The sequence below is a fragment of the Falco rusticolus genome, chromosome 3 (assembly GCF_015220075.1).
Source record: "Falco rusticolus isolate bFalRus1 chromosome 3, bFalRus1.pri, whole genome shotgun sequence".
Classification (NCBI taxonomy): domain Eukaryota; kingdom Metazoa; phylum Chordata; class Aves; order Falconiformes; family Falconidae; genus Falco; species Falco rusticolus.
This window is the reverse complement of record NC_051189.1, coordinates 79,512,598-79,535,995: the sequence shown is the minus strand read 5'-3', so window position 1 is coordinate 79,535,995 and position 23,398 is coordinate 79,512,598. Positions and strand designations below refer to the sequence as shown.

Genomic DNA, 23,398 nt, shown 5'->3' with positions numbered 1-23,398 from the left:
AATATATTTATAGCATTTTAGTATTACTTACAACAATGGGAAACCAGTAGTTGATTTTTTTATGATCATTTCCTGATTGTACAGCAAACCCCAGATACAGTAACAACAATGCTACTCTTCTAAAATCTAGTAGCCTGGGACCAAATAGCAACACATGAACATCTTTGGGATGGAAGGCATCAGGAGAAAAGAAAGAACATGAAACCTGTATTTATACAAACTGGAAAAAAAGGAAAAAAAATAACTTGCAGGAACAAAGACAATAAAAATTAAAGAAACACACAGACAGAAAGAGGAGACAGATATATGGCCTGCCAAGATCAATCTTCTCTTGTCAACCGCTGATAAGAAGGTATGCTTAAAAAGAACAGTCGAGTACTACAGAGCTGAAAAACTGATAAAAGGATGAAAAAGCCTAAATCCAGCTGGGAAACAAGGAAGAGGAAATACGTCTCTTCTTCTGGAAGTGTTCATTATTTTACATTACATGTTATTACTGAACCACTCAGTCTCATCACACTTCACTGCTACTACCTGTGTCCTTAAAATGAGTAACATTTTACAGTTTCAGCAAAATTTGTAGCCATTAATAGCAGGTTCGCAAGCTATCCCTTTCTGCAAGATAGAAGTTAAGAAAAAAGAGTGGACAGCAAGTGTCCCCTCCCTCCAAAAATCAACAGCAGGGCTGCCAGAAGAATTTCATGCATGAACTACTAGATTCTGCTGCTTTGCCCACACACGGGGATTAAGAGTTGGCATTTTACGAACCTAACCTCCTACAAATATTTTCATTGGCTAATACTTAGAAATCTGTTGTTCTGCAACTTGGCCTTCAGTTTAAAACAACTTACTTTTATGTTTGTAATTATTTTTTAAGAATGGAAGTAACACTCTAAACAGCCTTCAGTTACATCTGTATAGAGTGACACGTTTTCCAGCTGAAAAGAGTCTTCAGAGAAACCTAGTACTGCCAGATACTCAGTGTATCTCTTCTTTTTTTCAGTAATCTGCTGACAGCCAATCCTCAGTACCACAAGTAAGCCATTGTGTGCAAAAAACAGACCACTGTCTCTACTCCTGTTGTATACACAGTAACTATTCTACAGTAACCCATTTTGGAGCAAGGAAGAAAAGCGGAAGCAGTTTTTTACAGTCAATATAATGGGATTATGCATCATGGGGCACATCCATTTCATGTTGCTGAGAATAAGAAATTGATGAATTAAAACCAGACTCTTTAAGCGTATTCAACTTCCTGACTGTTTATTAGTATTTTTGTGGAAAGTGCTCACCAACAGAAAAATGCTTGATATTGCATCGGTGATTCCACATTTAGATCCAGATCCTGAAGCAGTGGCTGTCCCTTTTTCCTCACATCAATTTACTCATCTCTGGTTTAATTCTTGACCAGATAACCTGAACTCATTTTCTGTTCTGTCCTAGATAGTGGAATATCCAGGCAGTGCCAATCAGCATCACAATTCATTATTTCTCATGATATTTCCCTCTAATGCCAACTATCACAGAAAAATAACACAATACTCAAGTTTGAACATGAATTTGAAGTGAAAGAAAAAAACATGCATAATAATACTTTCTGCACTTAGGGATACCCTAAAACAAACTGCTCTTTCCCACTTTACTGTTAGATATTGCATGTAACGAAACTTTACAAATTGCACTAGCAGGGGAGCTGAAAGATGGACTAATAAAAGCAAAGAGATCTGACATCTGTCCAAGATTAGAAATACTGTTCTCACCAGCTACACAGCAGCAGTGCAGATCAGTTTCTGATACCCTTAAATGCAAAATTAATTTAGTCTGAGTCACATCCACAATCTGAAAACTAAAGAACCCTGTTGGCATGCTGAAGTATTAGGTCAAAAAGGCAGCACGTGCTTTTTTAATAGTAACAGCCAGACTTCTTTTAGCTATTGGATAGCAAGTTCGCCAAGAAAGCATACAGGTTACAGCACATGCAAGTCCCCAAGAACAACATTTGCTGAAACAAGGATTCCCAGATCACAATGAGGTAATGGGTGAGCTATTACTGAGAATGAAAAATGAATCCCACTGAAGTATGCTTTTAATATATTTTATAACATTATAAATTTAGTCTAGAGAAGCCACTGACATTCTTTTATAGACAGAGCAACCTTGGCCCTTTTAGTCTGATTTAATCCCTGGAAGTGAGCTCCACACTCCCTCCCAACACCAATCTAGTCTCAGACTAAACACAGAACACTATCACTTTAGAAATACTCCCAAAATTTGTGTCTCTATATAAAGTTTACATACCCCAGCTGTCATAATCTTCCAGAAAAGCTGTACTTCTATATTTTATGATGAAAATTAGGCATTAAGAAAGAAAAGTCAACTCAATATCACTGTCACACAAAGCAAAACCACGAGTATTTTGTCTTCTCAAACAGAAAAAAAGCATGCCTAAAAAAGTTAATGAAACAGTATTTATGTTATAAAACCACTAAGTTTTAAGAGCAGTGTCACTGAGAGACACTGGACAAAAATTATACCCTCTGTCTTGTGGTAGTGGATGGTCTCCTGTACTATCTGTGTGCCCTTACCTCTGGTCAAATCAAGACTGGCAAATGACACCACCTGTAAACTACCCTTCCAGTCAAATCAAAACCCCATGTACTTTGCGGATCCAAGACATACAAAGCACGTGTTATTACCGTAAGCAGCAGCCTGCTTTTGAACACCTCCCTTTGTGTGCTCACCACTGTACTTTAGCACAAACCTACAACTCAGCACCTGTACCTACCTGCCTGCTAGGGGAACTCACAAGAAGCAGTATGAATCTGAAGGGTGAAAATTTGAAGGTGAAAAAGTAGGGGACACATTTTCTTCTCTTGTTCTTGCGGGCATATCGTTGTACATGTTTCTTCAAATATAAAATCCAGACAGTTACACCACCTTTCTTTTCTAAAATGACCCATATGAGGTCATATATTTATGTCACTTTCTCTATAATGGTGGTTTTATTTTCAGGTAGATACAGTGCACCATGTGATCGACCTGGGTAGAGTTTTGCCTGAAGTCATTCCAAATAGCAGCTTAATTTGAATTGCTGAGGTATCATGCCTGCTTCATTTGTCCTCCCAGGGCAATGAAAGAGAAACCATTTCCATAGCAGGGACAGAGCCCCACTTTGATTTTCTTGAACTTATATACATAGCTGATCATCAGTGAGTCCTGGTAACAGCTCCTCTGTCTGCAGTCAGCACAGATATGGAAGGGAAAGGACCCCCTTCAAAGGAAAAAAAGAAGAAAAAAGGAATCCTCTCCCAGAGCCAAACCTCAGTTTACACAGCATGAAGCAATCTCTCCATAAGCTGCCTTCTCTTCTGGGCAGGCTTCATGAGATCATAGTGCAACTGAAATGCACAGGATCTGCCTTGTTTATGCCCTATTTCTTTCCAAGCCTGCTCACACCCTCCCTTCTGAAGTGGGTTTACATGTGGCAACACCTGTGTTATCTTAGAAACAGTCTGGCCAAGAATAATCATGCACACAGGAGCAGACTCTTTTTACACCTGCCTGCTGAGAAGAGGGGCACGTAACCCAGCCGAGCGGTTTGGAGTCAGCATCAATGGGCTTTCCTATAAGGCAATGGAGTCAAAGCAGTAACTTGGCATGGTGTGACATGCCAGAAACTCAGCTCAGCAAAAAAGCAGGATGGAGGCTTGAGAGGTAGGTGTGGCTGTCAGGCGAAACACCATGGACAAGGCAGACTTGAAAAGGTATGAAATTTGTTGGGAGCAGCAGGGGAGGAGGAGCAATGCTACATCGTACTGGATCTGTGTTAAAACAAGCAGCAAAATGGGTACACAACTGAAATGCCTTTAAGGAGGGAACATCTGCAGAGGTTCCCTTACCAGTCAGAGGCTTATGACACTTTTTATTGAGAGTTTCTTAATACCCTTCTACCTCACCAAGGCCCATCAGGCCTCCTTGCTCTGTCCTACACTGTGGCGTCCCGGACAGAACTCAAAACAACTCAGAGGTGGCATAAAACCGCCTGGTTTTTACTTTGGAAAAATCCACCATGATTTTCAACTACAAAAAAACATCACTTTTGCTCATCTGTTACAGATGCCTACTGTATGGTCAGGGTCTAGGACAGAACTATAATGAAAGTAATAAATAAACCAAAAGGAACAAAAGTTCCTCCTTTCTGATGGCAGTGGCAGACTGAAGTGAATTTTGCTCATTATTGTTGCATTTTAATTTAGCCTTGCAGTCCCAGAACTGCCTAATAAAACTGCATCATCCATGCCCCATCCACAGCGAGCAAGATTCGACACAGACACAGGAACGTATTCTCTGTGCAGGACCTGTGGTTCCTAGGAACATGAACTGACTCCATTTCTGAGACTAGCCCTTGTATAGCAATTCTAATTTGCAAGGAAGTTTCACAAAAATATGTTAGGCCATATGCTAAGGGAAAATATTTCCCACTGCTAACCCAACGCAATGGGTTTGCTGAAAAAAACATTTGGATGTACAAATAAAAGTTCTTCCAGGGGCTGCTCTGACTTGTACCTGAGGTATTTCAGCTTCTGCAGCAGCTCAGGAACCAGAGTAAGGATAAAGAAGGCATCAAACCACACATTCGCTATGATTTCTGCTCTGCTTCTCTCCCAGAAGATGCAGCACCGAATCAGCCCCCAGGTCTTTACGTAAAAATCCACAGACTTACTTTACTTCAATCAGCCACTTCCAAGGAGCATTCTGTTTTAACTACAATTTCAAAGGATAAAAAATTTGACAAATATGGATGCATACACCTGGGTAAATAGTTTAATCCTAAGTGTTCTTTAAGCTCATGCCTACGTGATCTTAAAAGGTCTCTTTCTACAGACTCCTTAACTGACCTTGCTGGCTCTTGTACACAACCCAAGCTCAGAGTTGAAGACCAAAGCCTCAGACTGAAGAGCCAGATCTTCCAGGCTAGCTCCCACAATCCCCACAGATGTTTAATTATAATAAATTATAAACATTTTATCTGCATCAATAGTGCTTTTTGAAATTTACATTAAAATGCTGTATTAAAGGCTCACATCACTTAAAAAACAGTGACTACCATCTCTCAAATCACCAATTTAGACTGAAATACTTCTGATTTACACCTACATAAATTAGCAGAGCAAAGCTTATGGTTGGTTTCTTCCCTATACATGCAGTGGACAGCCCTCTGCCGCAAAATTACATGGGGGTGATCCAGAGCTTTACAGATCATTCATGATGTTGTTATCCCACATCATCCATGAATTAGGAAGCACTAGAAAATGATGCAAAATGGTACAAACAGTTGAGGAGAACCTGACCAAATAGGTCCTTAATATCTAAGTCCTGTCTATGAAGAAAACATAATTGCTCAAGAAGTTCTAAGGTACAGTGGAGATATGCTGCCTTGAAGAAAGTGAGAAGAATCAAATGAGATTCTGCAATAGAGAGTCTCATGGGCACAAACCATGCAGTGCATTCTCTTATTTAGACCTGACATTCAACACTGGAAATGACAAAAAGACACTACACAAAACTTCAAAACTAACATGCTAGGTACAAGACAGCAGACATAAATCAATGCAGAGATGAGTATTTGAGTGACTACATGATTTTACAGACAGTACTGCAAAGGCTAATTTTTGTTTTGGCTTAAAGCATCGAAGTATATATGTAAGAAAACTGCATGGAACTGTCGTTAAGGAAAATACTGCAAGACAACAGTATACAGAATGAACTGGCTAACTTGTACAACTGTACACAAACAGCCTGACCACTCTCTTGAGCATTAGTGTCACCCTAAAGAACCTTCTTTGCTAGTGACAAAGGCTCACTGTGCACTGCTGTATGAGGGTGACACTCATTTCTTTAAAAAAAAAGTACTACATTAAAAAAAAACACAACGAAACAAAACAAAACCACAAAAAAAAAAATCCCAAACCCCAAACTTGTGGCTGCTCTTGGTCTGGTGATCACAAAAGAACAGCCTCTCTCCCTCCTCCATCCCACCTGCTTCACAACAGACAGCAAACTCATCCAGCACATCAGCTACGCAGCAGAACATTTTGAATCCCCACTAGAATGGGCTCTATTTTCTGGAGGATTTACACCAACTACTCTGTTTCTCCATCACTGCTTAATTACAATCATGTGTGTAAAGATGGAAAAGCAATTACTCGCCAAAAGGAAACTACAGAATCACACACGAATGACACACCTTAACTTCCCCATAAAAAAAAAAACAAACAACTACCAGAGAATAACTTTATTTTTTCCTCTCCCAAAATAAAACCATCCCCATGCATGTACTTGGAACTGAGTAATGCTATATGGTCTTCACACATATGCACTAATCTACCATAGACATTAACATGTTAATTGCATGTACACACATACACACACAAAAACCGAGCAATACCTCTGCCTTTCCCTGACAAGTTACATGAACTCAACATTTTTCCATATTTAGGCCAATATAAATAGCTACTACACAATCCAAAACTGATTATTCTTTTTTTTCTTGGGCTTCTATACTCCCACAGAAGCCCACCGACTTCAGCTCCTTCCATCTCTTTCATGCAGATAATTCTTCAGGGATAAGGAGGGAGACCTACGCTAGTTGCTGGGTTGTTTAGCAGAAAAGGATTCCTAAATGAAAACAGTTGTTTGAAAATTTCTTCTTCATCCTCTCCAGAACAGGAAAGCCTTGAACTGGAGATCCAGCTTCTGCACCCCTCTCTGAAACAGCTGAGAGGCTTACATCTAGAAGGGGGCTCCTGTCAAAGTTATCTTTACAACCTGTGGAGCCCTTCCCAACATCTTAGCCAAAAACATCCCTGCCAACCCCAAAACCTTAACTTTCACCTGACCTTCAGTCAGCTCCTGGCACTGGAGTGGAAATACCAGAGGAGGGTAACTGAACAGGGTACGGCACCTTCACACATTAATTCACTGCTGTGTGGGTGTGCAGACATGAGTTTGGAGGGGGTTCATCTGTAGGGGTTTTTTTGTTGTTTCTTTTTTTGGGGGGGTTAAATCACAGCCACTGTCCCAGAACACTACAAACACTTTGTTGAGTATAATCCTGCCAATGATAGTCACACAAGTCAGCTGGAAGGCTTTTTTCCCTAACAAAGAAATCACAAAACGTTTTGGTGAACACTAGGGCCATGGTATATCTGTACCATTTTTCTACCTGTCTGCATAATTTCTGTACCTCTTTACACTAGAAAATTGAATCATTTTCACCAAATTTATTAGCTTAAAATAACAACAAACGTTCTTCAAGGTGGGGAAATGGTGAATTGCAGATGCATACTTTTACATAATCACTGGCTTAAGAAATGAAGAAATCTATTTGGTTTCGATGTAAAGCCAGACATAACTCAGTCCACAGTACTGCAGTGGGAAAGGTGTGCTGGGGTTGGGGGCATGTAAGAGCAGACTGCAGGCAAATTAAACTAAATATCTGTATAGATATCAAAGCATGTATTAGCAAGAGACTTGCACAAATTAAAGTTTTTGTTTCCCAAATACAGAGCACTTTTCTGACAGCTCTCTTACTTCCCCCCCGCACCCCGATCTTTTACTTATTTGGATTCTCCTGCTTGGCTACCATTTAATACACACTTATTAGTCATCAATTATTCAGTCATGATTTAGGGTCTCATCCAGTCATGATTTCATCTATTTCTGACTTCAGTCAATGGTTGATACCTATTCATGTTACAGGAAGAAATGGAACAAACGCTGGGATTATTAAGTGTCCTTGTAATGTTAGCCACCTTTCCACAGGTCTTCTAGTGTCTTTTACTTAACTCTGTAACTAAAACCACTGCCAGCAATATCCTTGCACTTGCAGTCATTTTCCAATATCATGCCTTAATAAAAAATACTGTACAATAACATCAATTTATAAATGGAGCTTGTACTTTCAATGAAAACAAGTTGCCAGTCACTCCACAAAATAAAAATCCTCACGGCTCCATGACTTTCCTTTGAGTCATGAGTAAAGAGCAACTAGATTCTAGAAACTCTGAATAACCCACACACCCACGCTACATGCATCCAAAAGAAGATCATTTTCCAGCAGACATTTGTGGACTCGTTACTAACGATCCAGCTGCTAATTTAGCATCTGCTCTTGTTCTCAGGTTACCAGCAGGTCCCTCCCTACCCCACGACCCAGCTCTGAATGGGTTGTACTCACGCACAGCTTTGCTTCTTTAAAATACATGGGTATATTTAGCAACAGTAAGCGACTTTACAAGATAAGGAGGAGGCATGGTTCAGATTAAGTAGGTAAATAAAATTCAATCAAATTAATCAAAACCAGGCTTCACAAAACAAAAGTCTTTGATTTGGTCACTTCAGGAAATATCTGAAAGAGGAAAATAAAGCTTTGTATATTAAAACTTAATCTAGAAGAAAAAAAGAGAATAATTTTTCCCCTTCCCTTTCTCTAAAAGGCAACTTGCTGCGGTTTATTTAAACTAGAATTTCATCACTACAAAACCAAAACATGCAAGACACGCCATGTATTTTTTGCTGCATAAAGTGAAAAATCTCCTATTTTCACAAGTTGTTTTATTTTAAACTTGATTCAGACATTAGAACATTACTTTCAGCTTTGCTGGAAAATGAAACAGCCACCAGTAAAGAAAAATCCTGAGCTCTAACTCAAGACTAAGTCAGTTTTGTAGACAAGAAAGTCCCTGCTCTTTGTATATTACATTTAATTTCATTACTAAAACTGAACGTCATGACTTATATAATGGTATCATAAAGTTACACAACAATCACTTGTTTTAATTATTAAGTTTGGGGATGGGGTGAAAAAAGTAAGGTACTGAAGTACTAAACCAATATAACTTCAACTACTATGTCCATACAAATTGAGCCATTTTGTGGCAATTTAATGCAATGAAGTATTAAATGCTATTTAAAAATGAAAATACTTTTCACTGTAAAAATAATAAATGCATTACCACCTACTCAGTTCTCTCATTTAAGTGTTCATTGAAATACTGTTCTATTAGAACAGATTTCTTCATGCAACCTGTAATGAAGACAGTGCATTTAGGATTAGACTGATTTAAGCACAGAGACATACTCAGACATAGTAAATGAACTGATGCCAATATTTAGATCTTTAACCAGAGGTCATATGGCTTGTTTTCAATTTTATGTAATTATAAAGGTGTGTATCAGAATACAGTCATATTGTCTAAGCTTGAAAAGAGCTGGAATCGGACTGAGAAAAAAAGTAATTCTATTCTTACCTAACTCCTACCTGTAAACTTAAATCTAAGGGTTTTAAGTGTTTCTTCTAACATGCTGATTGTAAAATTTACATCTAATAATGTAAAATTTATGAACCTTACTATACCCTGACAAATTAACTTATTTCATTAACACATTTTCGCCCTCAGTTTTCTGCAGCACAGGAACGCTCAGTGAGAGAACAGAGCAGAGAGAACTAAAGGTGTCTGGGGGAAAAGGGGGGGGGGGGGGAAGACAAGCAGCTTGAGGAAAGCAATTTACCTAACTGTGCACTTCTAAACCTTTCCTTTATCATATGCCCAACTGTGTCTACATGCACTGCCTGTGTCTGCTGGGTTCAGGACTCACTGGGCCAATGTCAGCAGTAAGAAGACACCATTAGAGACATCAAAGCACTGCTGAATGAAAGCCACGGCTCCACCGACAGCTATGGGCTTGCAGATGAGGCCTGGAGGGACCAACAGCATGAGACAGAGGACACCATGGCCACCAGACAGCAAGCTATGGCAGAGGGAGCTCCTTCCAATGGTTTTATAATGAACCCCTGAGCAGTGATAACTTTACTCCAGATACAAGTTCAAGTATGCAATTCTCCTCTTGTGACATGCCACAAAATTAGAAGCTTGCAAGAGAAAATAAAAAAAAAAAAAGCCAGGAGTAATAAACTTAACTATCAAGGGACAGTTTCATGTTTTCCCAGCGTTGTCTCCAAGCAAGCATTACTTACTCTGAGCTCCCAGGGATGTACATGTACTTTAAAGCAATTTTAATAAAACCATGAAAACTTGAATTCTACCACTTGTGCCATCACCAGGCACTAGCGCCGAACGACAGAAACACGCTGACCGCGTCTTGTAAGCACTGAGCTATACAAACCAATACAGAATTTCAGGCGATTTTGAGTCTGCATCAGATGTCAACACGGCTGCACCCTACCGTGCAGCAATAAAAATGGATATCCCTCGGCTCTCATCTTCCACATGCATTTTGACGAACACAAGCCACCTTCCAAATTTTGTTTCAACTCACAGTACCACCCCCCCAAATAAGGACTGCTTCATCGGGGAACACTTAAGTTTCCCCATGCACAGTAAATTTTACAATCTATAAGCTTGCATGGTTTGTCAGATCATTATCCTCATAAATTCATCCATGACTGCAACATTTGCTTGATGTAAACAGATTGCAGAACAATTCTCAAAGGAATGGCATAGCTGTACGATACAGTAGACACGCTGGCTCCAAAAGCAAGGTCCCATACGGTAGCATTTATTTCCATTATTACTCCACACACACTGCCCAAAGCACAGCTTTTAATCTCCCATCTGCAACTCTGTGTGAAACACAAACACATTAATGCAGAGATAGGCTGCAGTATTCAGAGAATCCTAAAATAGTCACACATTTGCTTTAAATGCCAAGACAGTCTACCAAACCAGCAGGATGAAAAAAGAATCTATTTCTTTCTATGAGCAGTAAAATGGATCATGCTCATTCTTCTCTGTGCTACCCATTGGTACAAAGGCTTGCTAGTGAGACCACCTGTATGCAAGGCCCTGAGCTGCACATGAAGCATCTGTACCCTAATCCTTCCTCACACTGCTCCTAAGCAATTGCACACGTACAACTCACCAACATCACACAAAGCAGCGTTCAGAACCGCTCCTGTGTGGAAGTCTCTACACCCATATAATTTAATTCTGAAGAACTGAGGCCTTTTCTGTGATAAGCACTATGGAACAAATCGCAGGCACCTCAGAAGGCACAAAAGGAACACAAAGAGCCCAATTCACTTAGTTCCCCGAATTTCATAAGACAACTTACCTGGCTGCTGGAAGATAAGGCAATACTATTTTTATAGTCTCTTAACTGCATCACTATAGTACAATTCAATGCCTCTGAACTTAACTGTTTTTCTTTCTGTACACAGTGACAGTAACCTCAGTAACCGGAAAAAGCAGCATAGAAAAATGAGAAAAGTCTCTCTAAGACTTTTAAGGTTTTAACCTTAAATAATGCTTGGTGAAAGCAGTTTAATGCAGGAAAACACCTGTTGCTGATTTAGGGGTTTGTCTTTTAATAAACAGATTGGGAAGCTTATTGAAGATTTATAAATATTTTAATACTGTTGCACTGGTATAGCCAGGTGCTAAAGGGGGCATGAAGGGGGGGTTTTGTGATCTGAGCTTCCACATTATGTTTTCTCCAAGTAACTCTGCCCAATTCCCAAGCTGGGAAGGAAAATTCAGTCTCCATGCTAGTGTCATGTTTGTTACCATCTGCTTGGGAAGAAAGAAATGGCACGAGCTATAGATAATTTCTCCAAGATTAATCAAAAGGCTAAAGTACAAAAGATACATTCTTGCTTCTCTTTTATAGGGTATCTCCCTTTTGGATCACACACTTGAAGAGCTGATCTGTACCAGAGGCTGACACACATGTCCTCTAGCACACTGACAGAACACGGCTCGGCTCCCAGTCACTGTACGTGGCCTCCTATTCAAATTTGGCATCTAAGTTTTGTACACAGAGACTACTTCAGAAAAGACAGCTTAATATTTTATATACAGCATGATGCTGTTTGTCCTGTAACAATACAGGTAAGTGGGAATTGACATTAAAAAATGACTGAAAACTGTTCATACATACACCACTTTTTAAAAAAGGTTAATTCCCTTCACTCCCAAAAAAATCCAGTGTTGCCAGTTTCTCTTCAGGTAAATTTAAGCTAAACTGTAAAATATTAAGTAGTTTAAGACCTTCCCCCCCCCCCCCCCCCAACACTTCGATACTAAACTGAATTTAAAAATCTGAAATCATTCTCAGGTCGCAAATTAGTATAGAAATAATTGGCAATGCACCGCAAGCAGTATTTCTTTCCAAGTAACTCATTATGAAAATGAAGCAGCATGGGGAATTTACGGTGCTTTTCGTGGCAAGAAACCCACGGTATCTGTATAAACAGGTTTTACACTTCAGGCAGTTTTGTATTTGTAAAATATTTTCCAGCAGACCTGGATCTCAGTTTTAATAGGAGAAAGTATGGTATTTAACCACTTGAATGCAAAGAGATTTCATTCCAAAATAACTATGGCTAATTTGCGAATACACAATAATAAACAATAAACAATTATATAGATGAGCACTATTCTTAATTAAGGCTGGCGTAATGGCATGACAAGTTGTGGGCTTTTCAAAAAAATATTACCACTACTTGGTCTTGCAAAAAGAACAAGTGAAAACAGAAAGAAGTGACCTCCTTACCCTTAATCAGTATGAACAATATATTGTTAGTGTCCAAGAGATCTTTAGCTGTAAAATACTAGTCAAAATATGGCACTTCGAAGTTAACATCGTGTAAATAAAAGAAGTAATCACTTTTTGGTGAGAGTATACAAGGGAATATAGGCACTGAACTCACCTGTCTTTACCTAAACATACAAACCCACACCCTCCTTTTACTTCAACATAAAATAAAAAACAGAACCCCCGTAAAAAGACAAGACCAGTGTGCACCCGCAACTATTTCACCGATCTGCCCAACTGAAGCCCATGCCGGTCCCTCTCTCACCTGTTCAATGCAGCAGCAGACCCAGAGATTTCAGCCAAGCTGCTCGGGATTTGCTCACCTCAGTCTGGCAAGTGAAGCAGAGCAAAAAAAAAAAATCCATGGGCCCTTCGGCTTGAAAGCTGAATATTAAGGCAATGGTCACATAGCCATGCCCACTCTCCTCCATGCTAAACGGGTCATACAAATTCAAGCTGCTTCACAGCACTGACCAAAGCTCCATTTCCAATATTGCATTAAACAATTAACCAGTGTTTTTGCAGTTCTTCATTCTCTGGCAAGTTCAAGCAGACTCTGTTCCAACAGAGTCCAATAAACCATGGGAACAGACAGACTCTGACTCCGCACAGCCCCTACTAGTCATTTTGTACAATACCACACAGCCTTTAAAATAAAAAGGGGGGGGGGGGGAAGGAAATGCATCCCAGGTTTGCTTATATGAGGCTGGAGGAAAACAAACCTTAAAAAAAACAGAAAGAAACAACACAGCTGAGCCAGGAGAGTGAAGACCCTGTATTTTGATCCTGGCATCAAGCGCTAAAACCCACTGAGACACTGTTTATTAATCACCAAACAGAACTACTGAAAGCAAAAAAATAAAATAAAAGCTTACATCCACTAATATTAGATTATTTCAAAAATTCACAATTTTTGTTCTTCAAAAAGAAGAATCCTTCACCAAAAGTATAATCAATATTCTTTAGAAAAGTAACATTTCTGATTACTATGAAGTTGAAAACTGGGTAAATAAGAGTTGCAGAATAACTAACTGCACTTTCAGGAAAGTATTTTCTTGTTTCTTAAAAATCCATGCAAGAGTTTGAAGGGGAATTTAATTAACTGTGTTTGCTTAGAAGTTAAGAAGTAAAGCGATTTTACTTTCATCATGAAATGGTTTAATCATCAACATGCAGTTCTGTGTGACTGTCTCTTTCTAGACAGTTTTATGAAGTTGGTACAATCTACAAGACTTGAAATGATGGGACAAAGTAAGCCATTTAAATTTATGACTTAAAACTACAGAATAACTTTTTTATCCTCCTCCTAATACACAGTAATTCAGAAAATCCACAAATCTCTGAATTTAAGATTACTGTTCTAATTTACCCATGTAAAAACTGAGGCATAGCTGTCATCTTTTTTTTCATTTTCTTTTTTTTTTTTTAATTATTTTTAAGTTTTATCTTGGTCTCTCTGTTCAGCACACATGGATACACCTGTTGTTTGCCTTACAATGGAAAAGCTAGGTTTGATAAGAACAAAGTAATTCCGCATTAACACATTATATTCAGGAATAACAGACTTGATCTTAAGATAGCAATCCTTGACTTACTAGCCTAAGTGTTGGGAGTAAAAACGTCTTCTGGTTTATAAAAGCCCGGATGGAGTTCAAGGATGATCTCCTGGCACACTCTGGTTTCTCCCCAGCATCCTTGTGCTAGGCTGACCTCAGGCAAGGCCACTACGACACACAGCCCAGTGCTGGAGGATCCACAGCTTCCCTGGGTACAGGAAGGGTTCGGGACTCACTGAGGACAGAAACTGGTCCTAGTTTGTCCCTGTCTGGACAAGGCACTGCCCAGGGAATGAAGCTGCACAACAAACATTAAGAAGCCAGAAAACAAGGCAGTAAATAGACTGTGTGTCTCGAAAAGCACAAGGTTATGCACATCTGACATCGTAACGTTATTTTAGCATGCAATGCTGCTCCGTGTTGCTATGAAATGACCAAGTGATTTGCATGGGCAAAGAAAGAGAGATAATTAAAAGCAACCAAGATAAATAATTGCATTAATTACAACATTGGCAGTTTAGCAACATGATCTGACCTATTTGTAGCTGTATTTAATGAATTGGTAGTCAGTGTTAAGAGCACCTGAGGGTGTCACAGTACCAAGATTTTAATCACAGCAGAAGCCAAAGGCTGGTCTCCTTCCCAACGAGAAAGCCTCTTCCTTGCAGGGACTAATCAGAGCGTTTGTCGAGCAACTGCGAGCAACCCCACCAGCCCCATTAGAGCAGAGAAAGCTGTACTGACACTGAAACATGAGCTGTACCCCCAGGGAACCCAGGAGTAATTTATTTGGTATCCATGAAAGTGTAGGCTTGGTACCAAGTACCATGAGAAGTTACTCAAAAAAAAAAAAAAAAAAAGGAACCTGGATTCACACCAAGGATATTTCCTCATCAACACCCAGAACCATTGCTGTGCAGTTCAGAAACAAAGCACTGCCACAGGACGAGAGATTGAATGAAAGCACAGAAAAGAGGGTTTTTTCCCAATTTGGCTGAAATTATTTACTGATTTTGGAGACTCCCCTCATGACACACTGAGACAAAAACAGAAGGCAAAATACACAGTAAGACCAGACATGCCATGCTTGATATATTTACCTAAGTGGTATTTTTGCTGCATATGCAAAAAACCTGACCTCAAACAAAAAAAGAAAAACGCAGAAAGAAAAAGCCATCTAAGCACAGAAGTGAGAATAAGTTTTATTATAAAATAACTTGGATTTTTATGTTTTTGGAACCTGCTAAGCAGGGGAAAAGTAATGATTATTATACCTCAAAATAACTCTACACACAAAAATAAAAGAAAGGTCACTGTTTTAAAGGGTTTTGAACAGAATTCACTGCTTTACTTTCTCTTACATTAGAAAGCTGCTGCCATAGCTCCCAACAGGCCTGCAGGGCAAGCACAGGAGAATGCCCACTGCAGGATGTGGAGGGCAGGAAGGAAGAGATGAGCTTTTGAAACAAACGTCATCTAGGTAATTTAAAACAGAGCTCTTTGCAGCTTTCCTTTTGTGTCCCTAGAGCAATCAGCTTTGACCAAGCTGATTCTGCAACTGGTGGATCTTACACACACCACACAGCACGAGGACTTTCAAACAGCCTCCAAAGGACAAACTCCTGCTCACATCACCATCACACCATCTCCTGGCACCACATAACACAAGTACCCAAGAGAAATCCAGCAGTCTTGCCCCCGAAAATCAAACTGCCTTTTCAGAGGAAATGAGACCAAGCAGACTAACAGGAACAACCATCAAACCTGGGGGATAGTGACAACTGATGATCAATGTTGCATTCGTACTCAAGCGCTTGAATTTTGTTGTTCTCTAGTCTAACTGAACCATCGAAAAATTAACAAAAAGCAGTAACATAAAGCAGTTTAATAATGTCTTAGTACAAACGTTAGCACATGTTTATTAAAAAAACATTTGAAGGTTCAGAAAGCATCTCCACAACTGTCCATGCTACGTGTTTTAAATCTCTACATATTTGTGTGGTCTTAAAAAAAAAAGTCATTAGCCCTCTATTAGTTCTACCCTTTTGGCTCAACTTCACAATGAAATGTCATTAACAGTCGATCAGATCAGCATGCAGTTATATAAATAAAACTCAGCACACAGCAAAGGAAAACAGGTAAGGTAAACATTGAATCGTACTACTTGTTAGTCACCTTTGGTGAAAACATAAAGTAACACTTACTCGATTAAGTACTTCTGGATCAGTACTTGAACTTTACCGTATGGCTATATTTAGAACACTGATAATATAAAATGTAATTTTCTTGCTCAAGCTCCATGCCAGTGGTATCACTTTGCATCTTAGCTGTTTGTTGAGTAACAGAAGTTTTACTGGTACCACCACAAAATGAGAATGGCTCTCAAAGACCTCATTTTCTTCTAGCCTTTGGGTCACACTGCTAGAGCTTGCTACAGAAACATTGGCTGCAACACAACAGCTTCAGGAATACTGAGGCTTAGATCTGACTTCTTGCTCAAAGAAGAAAGGACTCCAGGTTGCCGGGTGGTCCTGGCAATTCGGTGTAGTAAAAGCTACTGCCGGCTTAATCCTCAGCCCTTCCTGTGCCAAGCAGGTCCACGGGGGTTTTCTATAAGCAAGCTCCCTAATTACCTGGCTGCTGATTACTTGAGGTGAGGGACTCTCCACAACACCCTGCTGTGCTGTTCCACTTTGCAAACACCACAGTAACATGGAAAGACAGAGGCAGAGCAACTCACAAACCAACCTTAAAACTTAATGCACAGGTCAATCACCTCTAATAAATATAAGACACTGGAGAATAAAGAACCAAACCCAAAAACACAGTCTGTCTTCTGCACTCTGCAAGCACCTCAGGCCTAGCTTACAGCAAGCTCTCACTTCATTTGCACCTTTCCTACCTGCTTTAATGATGCTCACTGCCTAATTTAAAAAAAAAAAAAGTCAGAAAAAAAAAGTATACCAGCATTGTATTATTTTTTGACTACCACAGAAAACATTTCATCACTGAAACTGCCAGAGGAGACTGCTCTCTTCTCTTCCATACAAGGAACACACAAAACACAGCTTAACATGCAAATTTCAGGTTGCATTTACAGGGTCAGCAGTAAGAAACTAAATTTTTTGTCCTACTGTAGTAAGAACAAAGCAACATAAACACAAAAAACATTCTCAGTGCATTTTCTTTCCCATTTCTCCGATTATGATGATCACTCTGTACAAACACAGAGCACCTTAGGCAGCTCATGAGCTGGAGGATTAGTGAAACCAAAAAGACAACACTTCTGGTGCAAGGGACTAAAGCAGGTATGAGATGCTGTGTGTCAGTGCCATCACAGCACAGCCCTGCCACACAATCTTTGTGACTCACTGCTTGGCATGGGTTAAGTCCCTGGCTCATCGCTAACACTCTCATGCTGAAACTATGACAACAATACACTATTCCCAGCACCATTTATTTAATAAGCAGCCTGGCTCACTGAGCAACTAACAGCTCTGGAAACACTCTATACATTAAGAGGATTAATAAGGGTCGTAATTTCCATTAGCTGGAAATGCAGCTACTTTTAAAGATGCTTAAATCATAATTTCAGTTGGAAACAGATTTTAAGTCTTTTCCCATTCCCAGCTTCTAATGCAGGGGCTGGCTTAACCCACTACAGAAAATTCAATTTCTAAAGACCCCTCAATCTCTTAGAAGCAGCATTAAAGTGTGAAAGCTGTCAGTTTTCATGGAAATCACAATGCCAGAGCAACACAAAAAGCTGCACTATACAGAACTTTGCCGTTGCCAGAAAATCAAGTGTTTGCTGATGCTAACAGAGTAGCTAAAGGCCAGACACAGGGGAATACTTGTTAAGGCACTGAATTGCGATTCAGGAGAAGTGAGGTTCTTCCCCAATTCTGCCACAGGCCTCCTGGCTGCTTTCAGAGCAGCTCATGTAAATGTGTCCACACTTTTGCCTATGTAAATAAAATGGAGTCTCCTACGTGTATTTCTTTAGCCCAAAAGAATATTGTTAGGAAGCCTTCATAAATGCTCGTAAGATAATTCAAGTTTGTGATAACAGGAGTCTTAAGTAAGATGTTTAAGAATAAATACATGTATTCAAGAAACCTTATTCCTTTGAATGCAAAAAAAATCCTTTCATTCTGGCCACAATCATGCACTGTGATCTGAATTACTCAGCAAAGAGCAGCACAGCACTTACCTAGCAAGATTAACTACGCACAAAGCAGCCATGTTTTTACTGAACTGACTTCAAAATAAATACTTAAAAAGTTGTTCTTCCTAAACGGTCAGCATCATCTAAAAGTGCACCTATGACAGTGCTCTAGGTTGTAATTACCCACACACACACACACCACCTTTATCTAGTGCAGCATCCTGAAATTCACTGTAATTAGTGCAACTTGCCCAGATGGGGTGGTAAAGTAAAATCTGTCCCATCAAAACAAAGCAGTAAAGTCCATTCATAAAGGCAAGCAGCTTGACTAAGATGTAAACTTACAGGAGCAAAACCTGCAGAAAAATGAATCTGGAATTACAGTAGAAAGATACGAAGAACAAATGAAACAGGTGACAGCACAAAAGAGAAGGTTCAATTTCATCTAACAGTGGCAGGAGTACCTTAAGAGAGCAAGATGAAAAAATACAAAAGGTACCCATGGCAAAGAAAATAATGAGAGATGACTGGGAGACTGGGAAAGTGAAAACAAATCCTGAATATTCTAGACAGCCCAGAAATGGAAGAGACTTTAAGAAGCCATCTATTTCATCCTCTACTCTGGTACAAGACATCTGAAAGAAAGCAGAAAAAAAAAAAGGGGGGGGGGCGGTGTGGGCAGAGGGGTAGGATAGGAGAAATGGGAAACTGGAATTCAGAAAGGACAGCTGTCAGAAATGGATTGCATTGCGTTTATCTCACCATTTAGCTTATTGTTACAATCAGCTTGCTTATCTTCAGCAATCCTAAAATATTAGTCATGACTGAAAATACAAATGTCTTCCAATGTATTAGCTCAACAGTTATATTCATATAGCAAAAATTGCCTTGTTTCATTTTACACAATAGCAAACACAATTCTTCTGTTACCATTACCGGAGTTTTATTTAATGTGACGTAACTCCACTGACACAGAAAGAAATACTTCAGACCCAAACTACTTGTAAGAGGAAGACAGGGCTAGCATTGCCTACAGTGCCAGAAAAATGTGTTACAGAGAAGCTGGTTGTCTTAGGTGAACACATAAGAAGCACCATCTGAATTCTGCGGGAGCAGTACACATACAAACAGGGACACAACATGAAGGACAACGCCAAAAGCACAAGCGTCAGCCTTGCAAGTGGCCAGGGCAGCAATCTTCAAAGCCGGTACCACACTGCTACTCTACATTTCTAATCACAGTCATCACCCTTTGCCATCCAGTACTCTGCACATCACACAGAAATCTTATATAAATACAAAATAGAGGAAACAAACTGCTCAGTTTTCCAATCTTGATTTAAAAATTAATTACATCATTGTTTCTTTATACTCTAAATCTTCTAACAACTGAAGGTAAGTTAGTATGGCGCAAACCAGTGTTACACAGACATTCACGTAGATGCTCTGTGGACAACAGTGCCCTCCAGGCTTTTCCACACAAGGTTTACAAATAATACCCTAAACACAAGCATAACATTTTTTTTTTTCGTTTTTTTAAAGCTGGACATGCAGTTGCACAAAGTAAACCACTTAACTAAGTGGAATAGGCATAAAATAATAGGAAGAGGTTTCAGCAAGTTGAGATGCACAACTTGCTCTGTACCTGAGGGTTTGCTTTCTGAGGCTCTGCATGTAAATGTTACTGACGTTTCACAGCCTTTACTGGACTTCCAGGGTCACTTCAATCCAGCTGATAAATCCCTCCAAAGTAGGTGTGCTAATATATGCCTGTATTTCTTAGTACTGTAAGGCGCTGTGAGGTAGGGAAGGAAACTGAAGCACAGAAAATAAAGGTCCTACTGAAAGAAAGTGCTCATACATCTTCTTTAATATAGAGGCTTTCCCCACATTTGCCAGGCTCCTGTGGAAGCTTTTCTGCACTTAAGACGTAAAGGCATAGAGAAGGACCCATGAACTGCTGGCTTCCATGGGAGCTGGAGATGCTTTCAGTGGCAAGGGAGGATGGTCTGCACTTTGCCAGGCTCCAAACAGTGCAGAACACCACTGATCCTCCAAGTCCTCATTTCAGGCTTGAGACTGATATGCCACTTAGGACTAACGCACATCTTTTGTCCTTATTATGGTCAAAAAGACACCCAGAGAGGCCTATCTCCGCTCTCCCTAACGAAGTAAGGCCAGATGCGGACTCCAAGGTAGTAGTTTTTAAACAACTGTATTTCTCATTTCTAGCTGTTGCATGATTACATAATAAATGCTAATTTCTCCTGCTGCTACTGATTATCTTAATTTTACCTTTTTAAGCTAAACTAAATTTTAATTAAATAAAGCATTATGGACTTGGTAAAGCTTTACAAAACTCGTGCCTAACAGTAATAATAAAATTCTTGTTGCTGAAGTCTGCAGTTATTTTTGAAGCTGAGAAATAGGAAAAACCCTACAACACCAGCACAAACTGCAGTTTGCCATTTAAAACAAAAAAACCCACAATAGTACTCTACTTTTAAATGTGCAGTCCTCAAGCAGCCATGCTGTGAAACACACATAGTAAATTTATCTGTGTAAAGCACACAGCAGAGCTGCTATACCCTGCACCAAATGATACATAAAATTTGTTCACTGTTTAACGAGGGCAACTTGTAATGTTGCTGTTAATAATTTACACGGAGACAAGCTCTGCCTAAGTTTTGTTAAAAATTGTGAAGATGTGGTCACTTTAATCTCCCTTTCATAACTGTATGATAACCCAATCAATAAGCTGGAAACATGTGCAGCATTTCTTCCACTATCAAAGGAAAGTATTCCTGCCACCACAGGGGCCTTAAAAGCCAGCGTTCCCTGGGCATGCTCCATAAATGCAGCTCACATCTGGATTCATACAGGAACCAACAAGGACAGATGAAGCTGTTCTCTTGCCACACCTTCTTGGCCCTAGCAGACTTCCTCGCTGAGGGAGTAAAACCCAATCAAATGGAACCAAACCTCCACCAGTTTCCCCCGTAGATGTTAGCAACTCAGGGAATTAATGAACCATTTAGTGAAGGCTACGGCCAACAGCACAGGCACCTCCAGGCTGGGAACCTCCAACTTGCAAAAAAAAGGCAACAAGCAGTGTTGCAAGGCTGAAATCAGCTCAGACAGGCAGCTCCCTAACCAACAACGGTGCGCACAACAGCGCTGCCATCATGTTCTACAGGAGTGGATTAGCATCCACATCCTCTGCAGCAGAATACTGCAAAGCACATCTTCACTTTAGGACTGCCCCATATGCCTCCTTGAGCCATGTCAGGAGCAATCTGAGTGAAGTTAACATAATTTAATGTTAACACAGTTACTGTCATTTCTGTTCATACATGTGATAGCTGAGTCTGACCACAGACAGGTTTACGCAGATGAAACTGGCTGCATAGGATTCAAGTTTGCTCAGCAATGCCCTCAGACTCCAGTGCTCATTTCCAAGATGCACTAACAACACACTTTCTCATTGTGAACTCAAACTCTTTAATGAATCTTTGGCTACCAAGCAATCAAGACAAATATTTAAACAGCACTGCTTTGAGAAAGGCTAGTTACTCTTCAAAGGACACGCGTAAATTAGCATCCTAGATCTCTTCGTCAAGATTTTAGAAAGCAGCTCTACTACTGCACCTACTAAATACAGAAAGAGGAGGCACATTATATCTACTGCTTTTCATAGAAGGTTAGCTTAAAAGGTCATAATCAAACAGGCTCATTTTTCACTGGAATTAAGCATTTTATTTACAGAAAGGGAAGCAAGCTATGTCATGCTCTGCAAGTCAAAGAAACATTGCACACATACGATTTCATTACTACAGCACTAGCAACGGCATCTTCACCCGTCACTCCCTGTTCTACTTTCTGAGTTAGGCACTACAAGACTCCCTAGCAAACTAACGACAGAAACAAAGGAAATTAAACCTAACAAAACCGCTGTAGCCCACCAGCACGTCCTTTAAAGCTGTTTTATACTTAGCTGAAAATTAATTTATGGCACAAACATTAGAACTAAAAATGGAAAAGCTGCTGAAGCAGCTACAGCCTTTTCCAGCCCGTGCAGACAGTGTGAAGTAGAGCAGCAAATCGCAGCGCACAGACCGCGCAGCTCTTAGAACTTGCCCAGCTTCTGCTCTGACAAAAGAGATCACTTAGGGCTTCAACTGGCTGCTGCTCGCGCCATTTAATTAACGGACTCGTAAATGCACCTCTGGCATATTCTGTATTTGTCTCTTTCCTCGAAAAAGCCCAGATGCACCTGCCGTTCACGCTAGGGCCGGCTGCTACTCAGCGCGACCGCTGCGAGCGCGGGGCCCGCGGCCCACGGCAGGAGGAAGCGGGCGCAGCGGCTGCAGCCCCGGGCCCGCCGGCACCAACCTCCGCCGCTTCGGTGGGGTTTAGTTCGAGGGCGGCAGCGGTTCTCTTTCCTCTGCCGCGGCTGCACGGCGAGGCTGAGGGACCCACGGCTGCGGCAGCTCCAGAAACCTTCCGAAGGCTTTTGGCAGCTGCGTCCTGGCACGCAGGGCAGCGGGGCGGGCAGGCAAAAAGCGACGCCGGCGGCCGCGGGCTCCCCCGCACCCAGCCGCCAGCCGGGTCCGCCCCGAGACCCGCAGCGACCCCGGCCGCGGCGCCGGCTCCCTCCCGCTCCGCCCGGCGCCCCGGCTCCAAACGGGACGGGAGCAGCGAGCGACGGCGGCGCGGCGCCCCACAGGGCCGGGGCGCGCCCGGCCAGCGCGGCAGCCCCCTGCACGGCACAACGCCCCGCACCGAGCCCCGCCCTCGCCGCCGCAGGGGCAGCGCCGGCAGCAGGGTCGGGGCGCCCCTGCCAACGCGAACGGCGACGCAGCCGCTTTTCCTCCTCACGACCTTTCTGCACCCCCGCTCACTCTGCCGCCCCCGGCCCCGCTGCCCTGCTCCGCGGCCGTGCCGCTCTGCCCGTCCGCCGCCGCCTCAGGCTGCGCCCCGAGAGAGGGAAGGAGGGAGGCGAGGCACCGAGGCCCGCCGGCCAGCACGGCCGCTACCGGCGCCGTCCACAGCCGCT

The 23,398-nt window shown here is 41.1% G+C and overlaps 1 protein-coding gene across 8 annotated transcripts in view; it reads right to left on the bottom strand.

The window, feature by feature from the left end:
• The window catches only part of COBL (cordon-bleu WH2 repeat protein), a 206,459-nt gene that overhangs the window by 136,420 nt on the left and 46,641 nt on the right, over nt 1-23,398 (bottom strand). The window contains exon 1 of one of the 8 annotated variants that reach the window (XM_037379293.1): nt 22,735-22,852. The exons of the other annotated variants lie outside the window; for them this stretch is intronic. The gene's annotated coding sequence lies outside the window, so the exon portion shown is untranslated. Of the gene's footprint in view, nt 1-22,734; nt 22,853-23,398 lie in introns of those variants that run through there. 8 annotated transcript variants of the gene reach the window in all.